The following is a 13,539-nucleotide window of genomic DNA, read 5'->3' on the forward strand; positions in this document are numbered from 1 at the left end:
GGAAGCAAAGAAGGTGAAAAGAAAGTTTCATCTTCATCATTATCATTATTGTTATTATTACTCTTATCTAAAGGTAGTGCCTTAGTCCTTCTTTACTTTTTCCTCACCCTTCTCATAACCCTCATAGAGCTTTCACACTCATTTTATTTTTAACATCTTTGACAAACTCTAACTCTATGAAGAGAGAGAGGGATACAAGAGTTATGACCCTTACTTCTAGAGTCTAAAATATAGTCTACTTGAAAGAACACATAAAATAACTCAAATGTTAGATTTTTTAAAAGCTGGCTTTATTTGGTTTCCAGCTGAGTTCTTCAAGTGGATCAGAGAGCAGAAAATTAATTGGTGCTTCTCTGAACCAAATAGTAGTGCCTATGGCTAGTTGCCCTTCCCAGATCCTTGTAGCATCGGGTCTTACAATGCTATTATGTGAGTGTTCTCTGGTGGTGGCTGTCCTGGGTCATAACCTGATTTTGATAGCAACAACCCCTGATTCTTCAAAAGTCAAGTTTCAGACCTCATATATTTTCTGACATTGATGAAGAAAAGCTTCAGAGAACAGTCATGAAAGAATTTTCATTTTTAATAGCATATTTAGAGGTTTGATACCTAAAAATATAACTAAAACAATAATTGCCAACCTGAGGACAAGGCTGTTAGAATAAATTTTGCACATTTTACACTAAGATAAACAGGAAAACCAAGCAATTTTTATTTAACAAGCTATCCAAGTCTGAAGTTAAGACTAGGATAATATAAACATCCACAGAATAGTATTTTTATGGCTCCTCCATAACCAACTCTTCAAAAATCCTAGCCATCTCTCAGAAATCTGATGCAAAAGCTCTGAAAGCCTTTTGAGTTTCTTGAGAATGGGGCTGGAGAAGGAAGGGGCAGTTGTGTCATATCTGCTCTAGAAACTGCTTTTCATAAAGCTACTCTATTCCTTATAATAATTGGCCCTTGGCACAAATTCCATTTTTCCTTAGATAACAATATCACAAACCTATAACATATATAAAAATTAAAATTAGGGGATCTGGGAGTTTGAGTAGAATTATACCATCATTATGAATCTATGATATCATTTTATGTCTTTATATTTAACTGGAGGTATACTCTGAATAAAACACATTGGAGAATAAGAACAATAATTTACTCTCTAAAATTGTCTGGGAAGTCATTACTTGCTGTGGTACCCAGAGAATTTTATCTTCACCCTCTTCAGTTCTTCTAACTCTGCATTTGTTTGTCCTCATTCTTTTCCTTCTTCAGAATTCTCTTGCTTCACTTTGGCTGCTGATTTTCACTATGGTAGTCTTGCTGCAACTGAAATATTCTGTTCACTATTCCCCTGACCCACTTCAGTTTTGTCCCTAATATACTATAACTTGGTAATACTCCATTTATCTAATTCTTGCTTTTTGTCCTAAGCCAAAATAAATCCAATATTTTTCTTATGATTGTATGCAATCCACCCCAGTTTAAATGAATTGGCTAACTTCTGATCACCTCTAGCATTTATACATAGAAAAATGTTTGTGTTATGAATGGATATTTACAAGCTGTTGTTTCAAATCATGGAGATCAACCATTAGACATTCAAGTATTTCTTTGTTCTGTCTCCACAACTCTACTGTGTTCTTTAGAGAAGGAAAAAATAGCCCTTAACTCTTTTACTCACATTGCATATTTTGAAAAATCATTTTGATTTGATTTTTAAAATATCTGTTGCATTTTTATTTTGCCCCCATAACCCTAAGGCAGATTTTCTTTAATTAATGTTGAATTATAAGAAATTTGGGGTTCATTATAGTTGTGACTAAATAAAATGATATGTAATAGGCCAAGGATTAAGGATACTTAATCTCTGCCCTCTAATATCTAGCTTTGTTTCCTGAGTTACTAATGGAAATTTTATTGAGAAACAAGGTGAAGAGGTACAAAGGAATATTTCATCACCCACAAGGCTTTAAATCTAAACACATATAGAGGTTTGTTGAGTTACTTAAAGAAGCCCTTTCTTCTTCAACTGTCACGTCCATATAGACTAGAATAAAAGCCAGCAGAAAGGTTAAATTTTCCTACTTCCAACCCATTCTCAAAGATAATATGGTGTTTTACCAATTCAAGACAAGGGAAGGTATGATGGATGAGAGTGTAAATGAGGAGTCAAGGGAGAAGTGAAAGGGTTGGTCCCAAAGCTTCAATAAACACTGTGTATGTCACTTACTCCAGGTAAAAGTCACAGCAAAAATTGCAACAAAGTTAAACAGGGAAGAAAGACTTTTTTCAAGGTGAGCGCACTAGGAGAGAGAGATCCGTGCATAGTCTGAGCTCAGCTCTGCTGAAACAAAGAGTGGGAGAATTTTTAAGATCTGGGGTTGGAGGAATTGTAGGATACCTGAAATTGCTAATTGGACTTACCCAAAGAGAAAGTAAACTTCCTCCTCTCTTTATGACAGGAGATAATTTTGTAACCCGGAGCAAGGCATCACTGAAGTTAGGCTCCTGACCTCTCACAGAGACTGGGAGGTCAGAGTAGTATCTTCCTTGATGATTACATTTCAAAGGGATGCCTCCCATGTCCCCGAGAAAGATGGTTCTAAGTTGTAAAACTGGCAAGAGACTTTAAAAAACAAAAACAAAAACCTACATTTCAAGGGGCAGAGAAGAATTGACAATGAAGTAGATGTACTAAGTTTTCTTAAGTAAATGCTCCAAGAAAAAGAAGGAGAGAAACCTCTCTGGTTATGCTATCTGGATACTCTAAGGACTGGAGTGGGAAGGAGTTCAGGGACGTAGAGGCACGAAGAAGTCTATTTAACATTTAGTCAAGCTGAGGGAAATGTTAAGGCCATCTGGGTCATAAGGAAGAGCTACCTCAGAGATACCCCCGAAACTGTCATCTTAGCCATATAACAGTAGGAAGAACATCGAAAAAATAATAATTAGATATGACATTAGCCTCAAATTCCAAAGTAGAACTGTAGAAAGGTTGACTGAACACCATATATAGCTTTTTCTTACCTAGTTGTAAACAGAGGAAAGAGCTAACAATAAATTTGTACCCTAGAGGTATGATGTAAACTGGAGAACAATAAAAGTTACCGTCCTAGAGACAAATACTTTTTTCCTACTGCGAAATAAAGTTCATATTTTATGGCAAGACAAGAAAAATTTAAACCTAAAAATTCTCTGCCCTTTGGCTTCCTCTCTCTCTCCACTATACATTGTGTACCAGCATTATGCATTGACCAAACCTTCCCCATCAGCAGGAATACCTGCTCAAACATAAAGAGCAACATTCTCCCAGGATCAACAAGACAACTCTTTAAAAAAGATAACATTCCTTCTTGATCATGTAAGGGGTCACATGACCCAACACAATGGCGCTTAGATCTGGATTATGTAAACTGTCAATAGTACATTATCTGACATACAGCCCTCTATCTCAAAAAAGTTTATATAAACTGTGTCTTGACTTCTAAAAGTGTGGAACAGTTCTCAGGCCCTTCTGAAATGGTCTTCCTGGGTTATTATTCTCAAATTTGGCTCAAATAAAATTTTACAATTCTTTCTTAGATTGACTGATAAATTTTTTGTCGACACTACTCATTCCCATTCTTTCACACTTCTGTTGAATTTAATATCTATCTTACATATAGATAAATCTTCATTTAATTTAAAATATATTGAACTCTGAAATATGCTGGGCACTGCACTGGGTACTTGGAAATCGGAGATAAGTAAAAATTAGTCTTTGCTTTTTAGCAGTTTAAAATTCAGTGGTAGAATTCCATAGGTAAACAGGTAATTATAGTATCATGGGTAAATACTGTCATAGATATAAGTACTTATTGCTAAAATGTTCATTTAACTTAGCTTTACTTTGGGAGAAGGGTAGGTCAGAGAAGACAAAGAGAATAATGCTTGAAACACACTTCTAATGCTATCATACTTTGCTCAAAAATCCATTAAAACTCATACTCTAAAATGTCCAAACTCTTTAACACATCTTTCAATCTGGCATCAAGTTACCTTCTCACATCCTGTCCTCCAACATATTTAAACTGCATTAAATCAACTCCATGGGCCTAAATAATTTCCCACAGCTATAACTTTGTTTATAACATTTCCTTCAACTAGAATACTCCTCCCCCTTCTATATATCCAAATTCAACCTCTCCTTCAAGGTCTAAGTTCACATCTTCCAGGAAATGGACTGAAGAGTGAACTTAAAATGGTAGGAAGACAATCCTCTACTTGTGCTTTCCACTGACCTTAGTATGGTGCTCACCTTTTGGTGAAAATGCCCTATAACATATTTGTTGACTAATTCAAGGTCTAAGTAGCCTCCATCCCTGTGACTTAAGTTGGAAAAAAGACCTCTTTTATATTAAAATTCTGCATTACTTTTAATAGTATTATCAATAGTACTGATTTGCTCCAGTATAAAATATTAATAAATAAATGGATACAAATTACCATCTATTTGAGGGCAAAGTCATGATTTTATTCCTTTTTTTTAACTTCCAAGATTCTGTCAAAGTAGCTTCTATATTGTAGCTTTTCAATGAACAAGTGTTAATGTTTTCTCTCTTTATATCCCTATTTCCCACAAATTTTCAAAACTGCTGTATCCATAGGTGTTAAATAAGTGATTATTAAATACTAAATTCTATCCAGCTCTGAATTCCTTGAATGTTATTCTGAGGATATATCTAATCTTTTTTTCTCACCTTTTCAATATGCTGCTCTCAACTTTGTCACTTCTCTGCTCTCTGATTTTCATAATTAAATAATATGCTAACTCATATGGTGTTATAAATTTATCCTCAAGTATTTTGCTTCCTAACATCAATTCTAATACAAAAATAAGAAATTTGAATACATGAGATCTGAAGGAAAAGACCCGAGGAACACATTTCCTCTGTGCCTGCCCTAGACAATGAGATGCACAAATTAACTCTACTCTCCAACCCCATCTTAAGTTCATCTTCAGCAGCTGACCTAGCCAACTTCCCCAAGGAAACGGAAACATTCGGGTTTGAACCTCTCTCCTAACAGCTTTATGCTCCCCCATCCTCTTTTTGCTTTATCTCCTTTTTTACTGACTCTGAGAAAAAAAAACTGATTTTTTTTTTCCCCCTCCAAAGACCTTTTCTTTGTACTTCTTCAAGGATCTGTCTTAAAATTTTCTTCCAGGTTGGTTACTTTCTTTTAGATTACTTCCATTTTAAAAAGAAAAAAATAAGTCAAATGGTTTACAATTAGCCCTAATAAATTTCACTTCTCTCCTTCCCCTCTCTGTATAAATATCTTAAATAAACATAGGCTTTCCCTATGTTCTAGCTCCCCTTTGTATATGCTAGTCGACTGACTTTAATCTCCTTCCTTATCAGTTACACTGGTGAACCTTCTCACTCTAAAGCCACCAACAATTTCTAATTACCAGACCTTTGGAATCTTATGTCCTATTCAAAAACTGTATCATTTGACATTGTTGTCTGCCATCTATTCTTGGAATTTTATTTTTTATGTTTTAAGACAAAATTGTATATTTCTATTTTCCTCTGACTCTTCCATCCTAATATTTCACTTTGTTGCTTACTCTTACCTTTTACAGACAGAATCTCTAAAGGAATGGACTTTGGTAAAGGCAATGGGTGTGCATAACAGCTTGGTGCTTGCTTTTGTTTAGTCAACCTTGGCAGGAGACAGCATTATAAGTGCTAATGGTGTGTCTTTTAGAGTGAGCTTATTAACTATCTCTTTTACCACTTACTAGCTCTGTGATGACGAGCCAATTGAACTTTCTCTCCTTCATCTGTAAAATGGCCGTAATAGTAATAACAAAAACATCTCCCTCAGAGCTGTTGTAAGAATTACAAAATAAGCCATGTAATGTTTTCAGAACAATGGTTGGAACATAGTAAACATTCAAAACATTTTGGCTATTATTAGCAGTAATAAGACGTGAAAAGTGGAATGGAAGATAAGTGAGTGTGTGCATAAAATAAGACAATGATTTCAAATACTCAGAGCACTTTGTTATCTCAGTTTTTTTATACTAGAAAATTCGCTCAAATCATTTCCTACCTTAGATTAAGCAGATGCTTTAGAGAATCATCTAGTTGAAGCCCCCCATTTTAAAGAAGATGGAATTGAGGTTAAAAGATTGAAAATGTCATGTCTACATCCCATAGGTAGTTCTGGAATTTTTCTGTGTAATATTCCATTAGATGGAAACTGAATGCCAACCTGTTCATGCTTAGGTACTATTTTAAAAATAAATATATATATATTTAGAGGGTTATTATTTTGGGTCAATGTATACCTCTGAGTTTATGCACTAAAGAACTCTCTAACTTGTATTTAAATTCCACCATTTCAGAAATTTTGGTGGGACTAGTGGGGGAAATTGAAAAAGCTTTAATTTACCGATACCTATTGAAATAAAATGAGAAATACTGAAATAACTCATGTTACAGTCTTTTATTTCGAGTCTTCAATTTTTACCTTCATTCCATATCCATAGGGACTAGATTAAAAAAGAAAGGTCAAATGATTCACCTGAGAGCAACCGGATAAGCAGCCCTCATTCCCAGAAATTTCTGAAGATCCATGTATTTGCATATACTTGGAAACAGTGAGACCAAGGCCAGGTTCACTTCCTATTGTGGTAGTGCTTATGGGTGTCACCGACAGCCCAGAGAGTGCTGCCAATCATTACAAAACCTTGTGATGGCTGATCACAGGAACAAAAAGAGAGTTTTTCAGTGTTTCTTTTTGGTTTGTACTTTCTAACTACAAGGTTTACCTTAGGCTTTTTTCTGGGAGGGTTATATCCTTAAGGCCAGGTCCAGCTGCCTGACTCTATCACAGCTGACAATTAAAATTTCCTCTGCTAGGGTGAGATATCATTGAACCTAGCACCTCATATTTCTCTTACCTTCCCTGCATATGTCCTAAGAATACTGCAGCACCATTAGTAAGATTGTTTTTTAAAAAGTTAGTAAAATGCAGAAAGGAGAAAAGAAAATGAGTTTATCTTGAGAGTCTTGGCTTTCATTGACATAATCTGAATATATTCCCAACCAAATTGTGTTGTGTTGTGGTGTTGTTAGTTTGAATTTGTTTTGATTTTCTTTCTATGGGGGTGGGTGAGGCAGTTATTACAGTACTCTGCTTTTCCAATAAGGGTTAATACTAACCTTACAGAAAAAAGAAGGTAAAATATAATTATTCAGGATTATAAATTATGAAAAGATACATGGGTTTTGCTAAGAACATTATTCAGATATTATATTTTATCATTTTCAAATAAATAAGAAAGTACAGTCAAATCCTATTGGGAGATAAAATTATACACAGTAGTGCTCCCTTACCCACGGTTTGCTTTCCATGGTTTCAATTTCCTGCAGTCAACCATGCTCCAAAATTATTAAATGGAAAATTCCAGAAATAAAAAATTTTTAAGTTTTAATGTGCATGCTGTTCTGAGTAGTATGATGGAATCTTGCACCTTCCCTCTCTGTCCCACCCAGGATGTGAATCATCCCTTTGTCCAGTGTGTCCACATACACTACCCAACCATTAGTCACTTTGTAGGCATGGTTGTCAGATTGTCAAGGTATTGCAGGGCTTGTGTTCAAGTAACCCTTATTTTACTTAATAGTGGCCCCAACTGCAAGAGTAGTGATGCTGGCAATTTGGATATTCTCCTACTGTGACTATAAATTAAACTTTATCATAGGTATGCATGTATAAGAAAAAATCATAGTGTATATAGGGTTTTTTGTTTTTTGTTTTTTTGTTTTTTTGGCCACGCCATGTGGCATGCGGGATCTTAGTTCCCAGACCAGGGATTGAATGTGCACGCCCTGCAGTGGAAGCATGGTGTCTTAATCACTGGACCCAGGGAAGTCCCAAGGGTTTTGTTCTATCCATGGTTTCAGGCATCCATTGGGGTTCTTGGAACATATTCCCCATGGATAAGTGGAAACTATTGTATTGCTACTGAGCTTGTACTGTGAAGGGGAGCTTCACCAGCAGTAACCTGAAAATGACTTCTGGCAATATTCATCTATCCAAGTTTGGCTAAAGAACTATAAAGTATTCTTAGCTAGTTAGAAAAATAGTACTTTAAGACAAATTAACTTATTAAACTTGGTTTAGCATTTAAAACAAAAAGCTGGCCTCATGTTAAATTAAAGGAGTCATAAAATAAAAGTTAGTTTAAAAATTTATATGCTAATATTAGTCTAATATAAATCTACAATTAATAGGATAAACTTTTACTGTTGAATGTGAAAGTTGTGACAGTAGCTGCCAAATGCTACAATTCATTAAAAATTAGTATTGACATGTATATTTAACTCATGGGTATAAGAAGGAAAGAATCATGTTTTAAATAGACCACGTCAGTTTTAATAAGCAATCTCCTGGATAGTTGATGTGTCCAACAGTTTTTGTCACAACACTTCTGGGAATTTGAGATAATAAATTATGCTTTACTTTTCATCGAAAGTACACTGATAATCTCTGAGAATTCAAATAGTTTATCTTTGTGATATCTTTGTAATGCTCAATAATTAGCTTCTTTGACCTACATTCACAGTACAGAGAATAAAAGTATGGTATGAATAATTATTTATTAATAATATAACTTAAACTAAGCACAGTTACTTTTTCCCCAAAAATGTCTTTCTTAATCTTTGACGCATTTGCCTTCCATCATAATTGCAAAACAGATTTTCTCATTATACTCATCTGCCTATCTCCAACCCATAATTTTCTAGTCTTGAACAAATGCATTCATTATCAACACTAAAACTGAGTATTAAGGGAGAGATTCAAAATGTGGCATTGATATCACAAAATTTGATTTTCATTAAATCATGATAACTTCAATGGAAGGATTAAAAGTAATTATAACCTAGCAAATCTGTTTCAGCAATAAGACTATAGAGTTAATTTTATATCTCTTCCGTGATTCATAACTATTCCTTAGTTCTTTAGATTCTTCATAATAAAATGTTTTCCCCAATCTGTTAGTGGATATCAGCGGAACAAAAGTGGTGAAATCTTTGTATATGTACAGTAACATTGAGTTTAAATATATTTTAAAACAATAGGTGGTAAGTGTTAAGTTATATTAGGAAATCATCAAGTGGAGTCTATAATACTGACAACATGGTGGTATATGGTCACACTCAAGGACCTCACCATACTTGAGTCTGATTGTGATGAATCAACAAAACCACCCTTTTCACAACTCTGATTCAATTTTTGGAGAAGTTTGAAAAAAATATAAGGATTATGAAGGAACATTTGTATCATTTCAAAAAGGACTATATCTGAATGCTTAAAAAGAAAAAAAGAGTAAAAAGCAACTGAAGCCAAACCCTCTTATCTAATCCTGTCATCATCACCAATCCCGTACCAAAATGACAGAAAGAAGGATTCAGACTTATATTTATGGTGAAAGAAGAAAGGCAAGACAGAAAGGAAGGAAGGAAAGAAAGAAGAAAGGAATATAGGACAGAGTTGCCAGGCTAAAGTCTAGAGACCTGAGAGAAGAGATAATTTTGGAGAGTCTTAGAAATGTCTGTTTCCATGAGTTTTAAAAGAAGACAAAAGCAACTGAGTGAAACAACACATATTCAGTAATAATATTCAAATAGGTAGAAAAGAACACTTTGTACTTCATTGAATAAAGTAAATAATTTGAAATTCATACAGACCTTTCCACAGACATTGGATGTGATAGATATTTGAAAATGTCATTGATAGAAAATAAATAGCTCTGACTTACCATGAGAGATGTTCACAAATGTTAGGAATCAACCTGACGATGAGGAGAAAAGGAATGGATGTAGCTGGGTAGGGTAACAACAGTCCTTTAAGAGAAACTGAGGCAAGCCTCTAGGATCGTCACAGAATTATAGCACTGCAAGGATTCCTGAAGCAGAGGCACTTTACAAACCTGTCAGGTGGTAGGAATAAGAAGCACAGTTGGCACTGGTGAACACATTTTTTGGAAACATTCTAGATACCTGATTTAGAGTAAAAAGACTATATCTTAGTTTTTGGCAAAGCGCTAGTGCAATCTTCCCTCTAACCACCTCATACTATTTCTTTAGTGGATTTTTATTCGTTAGGAGGCTGAACCAAATAGAGTCTCTCTGCCTGCACTGAAACATGTAGGTTTTATTAGACATAACACCCTCAAAAGTGCTGGAAACATTTTGTTCTTTTCTAATCCACCAATTTTTTAATCAACAAAGAAGTTTTGTATTCTAACAATGTCCCAAAAGATGACTCCTTTGGTAAACAAATATTAGTTCTTTTTTTTCTTACATTGCATTCTGGAGGTGCTCTTTGGTTTTGCAGTATCCATGTTGAAAAAATTAGTGAGAAACTTCTCATTTAAAAAGTGGACCACAGATCCAAGAATACAACATACACTACTAAATAAACAGCATTATTCTTTCTCTCCATCAACAATTATCTAGTTTATTCTATATACAAGGCTCTGGGCTTAGTGTGATATCAGGCAGTACATCATCCAGGATAGTCTAGGTTATGCTCTGTTATCAAACAACTAAACAATCCAAGTGGTTTAGAATAACATTAGGTTGTTGTTTAATCCCACGGAGCACCCACATCAAAAGTAGCCAGATGGGGATGACTCATCATAGCTTTGCAGGAAATCAGGCTGACAGAGCAGCCTTCATCTCAAACGGTACCCATTGTGGTGCTAGAGGGAAAATTGCTCTATGGAGTCCCATATAGGCAATTAAGTGCTTGGTCACAGAAGTGACCCACATCACTTCTGCTCCCAGAGCATTGGTTACAATTAATCACATGGCCACAACCACCACAAAGGGACCAGGAAATGCAATATTACTGTGGCATGGACGGCAGAAAGCTGGGAATATTTGTGTGACAGCACTCGTGATTACTACAACAGGACTGAACAAAGCCGGTTTATTCTGTCTTCCTGACATTCACAATCTACTAGGGAATTCAGAAAATAAACAGGTGATTAAATATGTCTACAGTTCTAAATCATTGTGAGTACTGTGAATGAATGAAGAGGGTTTACTATTAGAAAATAATGGAGGAGACACTTTAGCTAATATCTCTGAGAAAGTGGCATCTAATCTGAAATCTAAAGCATAAAAAGGAGTAGTAAGAGTGTATTGAAAGTCAGCAAGAAATAGGATCATGTGTCATAAGGCAGTGACCCATGTAAGATGTTAAACATAGTAGTAAATAGTTGATATTTAAACTAAACTTTAAAATACTTGAGATTTAAAATAAAATGACATGGGAGAATTTTAAGCATGTGCATTAGATGTACAGCTTGTAGATAACAATATCCAAGAAAATTTAACATAAAAAAGATTTGTGGGTTGAAGAATTAAGAAGGTCAATGATGTCAGGGTTCTGAATAGAGCAATTTATATTTTTCCTGGATTTTCCCTTGTAGTAGAGGCCATGCTATACCACCCAGCATCTCCTATAAGGACTGAATGACTTATTATTCCAGCAGATCACCTGTGTGCTCTCTCTGGCAATGAAAACTGCTATCAGCTGAATACAACCACGTTGCTTAAGGTCCTAATACACTCCTGGGGCAACCTATGTCCAATGAGTAGTTAATACATGAGTATGAAGTCATGGCCCCTTCTCTCCAACTGGTAAAAGTATGCATGGCTATTCTTACTGCCAAGATCCCAGTGAGGTTGGCTGAGGCTTTGGTTGAGACTGCAACACACCCAATTTTCTCCTGTGATAAACCATACTTCCTCCCCCTCTGCCACAGTGCTGATCCTGAGAGGATTTCCCCCAATTTTATTTTCCAACAAAATTCCTGTATGCATCTCTATCACAGAGTCTGTTTACCTAGGAATCTGAACTTTAAAAACTGGTTCCAATGTTAAGAACTGTGAAGGTTATGCGATTTTTAGCCTACCTGCAAAAAAACCATCTAGCTTGCCAAAGTTTGATGGATGTTGGCAGAAGACAGAAGAGGACTATGACAGACACAGAGGGCAGTTTATTACCCAGAGTAATAATAATAGCCAGATTAACATTTGTGTTTATTCCCCAAGCTCAGTTACCACGGGGTTACACAATGCCGGATGATGTAGTGCATTCATAGTGATGTGCGTTACAGGAAAGGAAACCAAAGTTTAGCGTACCCAAAACTTACAAACACACAGCCTGACAAGGCTTTGCCAGAGGAAGACATTATCTTTATATTAGTGGACAGTAAACAAACTTTCCCTTTGCTCCAGAGGGAGACACTATCTCTATTTTAAAGGCTATTTTCTGTATAAGCATTCTAGAAAAACATAGTCTGAAACAAAGGCAGTTTTTGGAGAATTGTATCTACACACAAGGAGGAATTCTCAGAAGATGGTAAAAATGGGTTTTCAGAACTGGATATTCCTCCAGCTGGCTGGCAATGATAATCACAGCACTGTGCATAAAAAAAAAAAAAACAACAGTGCAATTATTAAAATAGCCATCAGTCATGAACTGGGATGTTATATTGGTGAAAGGAATTGTATTAGCAAGTAGAGTGTATTAGGTGTTATAGAAATGTGGGTGAGATATTAATTATAAGGATAATGGAATTAAATATTTTTTGCTCAGAGCACTTAATTTTCTAGATAAATACAATAAAAGGCTGACTGTGATAAATCTAAAAATTAAGTGTGTAAAACTCAACAGTAAGTAAACAAACAACTCAATTAAAAAATGGGCCAAAGACCTTAACAGACAACCCATGAAAGAAGATATACACATGACAAATAAGCATATGAAAAGATGCTCACATCATATGTCATTAGGGAAATGCAAATTAAAACCACAATAACATACCACTATACACTTGCTAGAATGGCCAAAATCTGGAATACTGACAACGCCACATACTGATGAGAATATGAAGCAACGGGAATTCTCATACATTGCTGTTAGGAATGCAAAATGGTATAGCCACTTTGAAACACAGTTTAGTTTTCTTACAAAGTTAAATATACTCTTACCATATGATCCAGCAATCATGTTCCTTGGTATGTACCCAAAGAAGTAGTTGAAAATTTATGTCTACATAAAAATCCTGCACATGGATTTTATAGTAGTTTTATTCATGATTGCCAAAACTTGGAAGCAACCAAGATATTCTTCAATAGGTGAATGGATAAATAAACTGTGGTACATCCAGACAATGGAATATTACTTAGCACTAAAAAGAAATGAGCTATCAAGCCATGAAAAGGCATGGAGAAATCTTAAGTGCATACTAAGTGAAAGAAGCCAATCTGTATGTGATTCCAACTACAGTTGAACTTTGCAATGTCAGGGTTAGGGCTGCCAACCCTCTACATGGTTGAAAATCCACACATAACTTATAGTTGGCCCTCTGTATACATGGTTCCTCCCCATCAGTGGTTCTGCAACCACAGATTCAACCAACAGTGGATCATGTAGTACTGTAGTATTTACTATTGAAAAAAA

The sequence above is a fragment of the Balaenoptera borealis genome, assembly GCF_965194805.1.
Source record: "Balaenoptera borealis genome assembly, chromosome: 4".
Taxonomy (NCBI): Eukaryota; Metazoa; Chordata; class Mammalia; order Artiodactyla; family Balaenopteridae; genus Balaenoptera; species Balaenoptera borealis.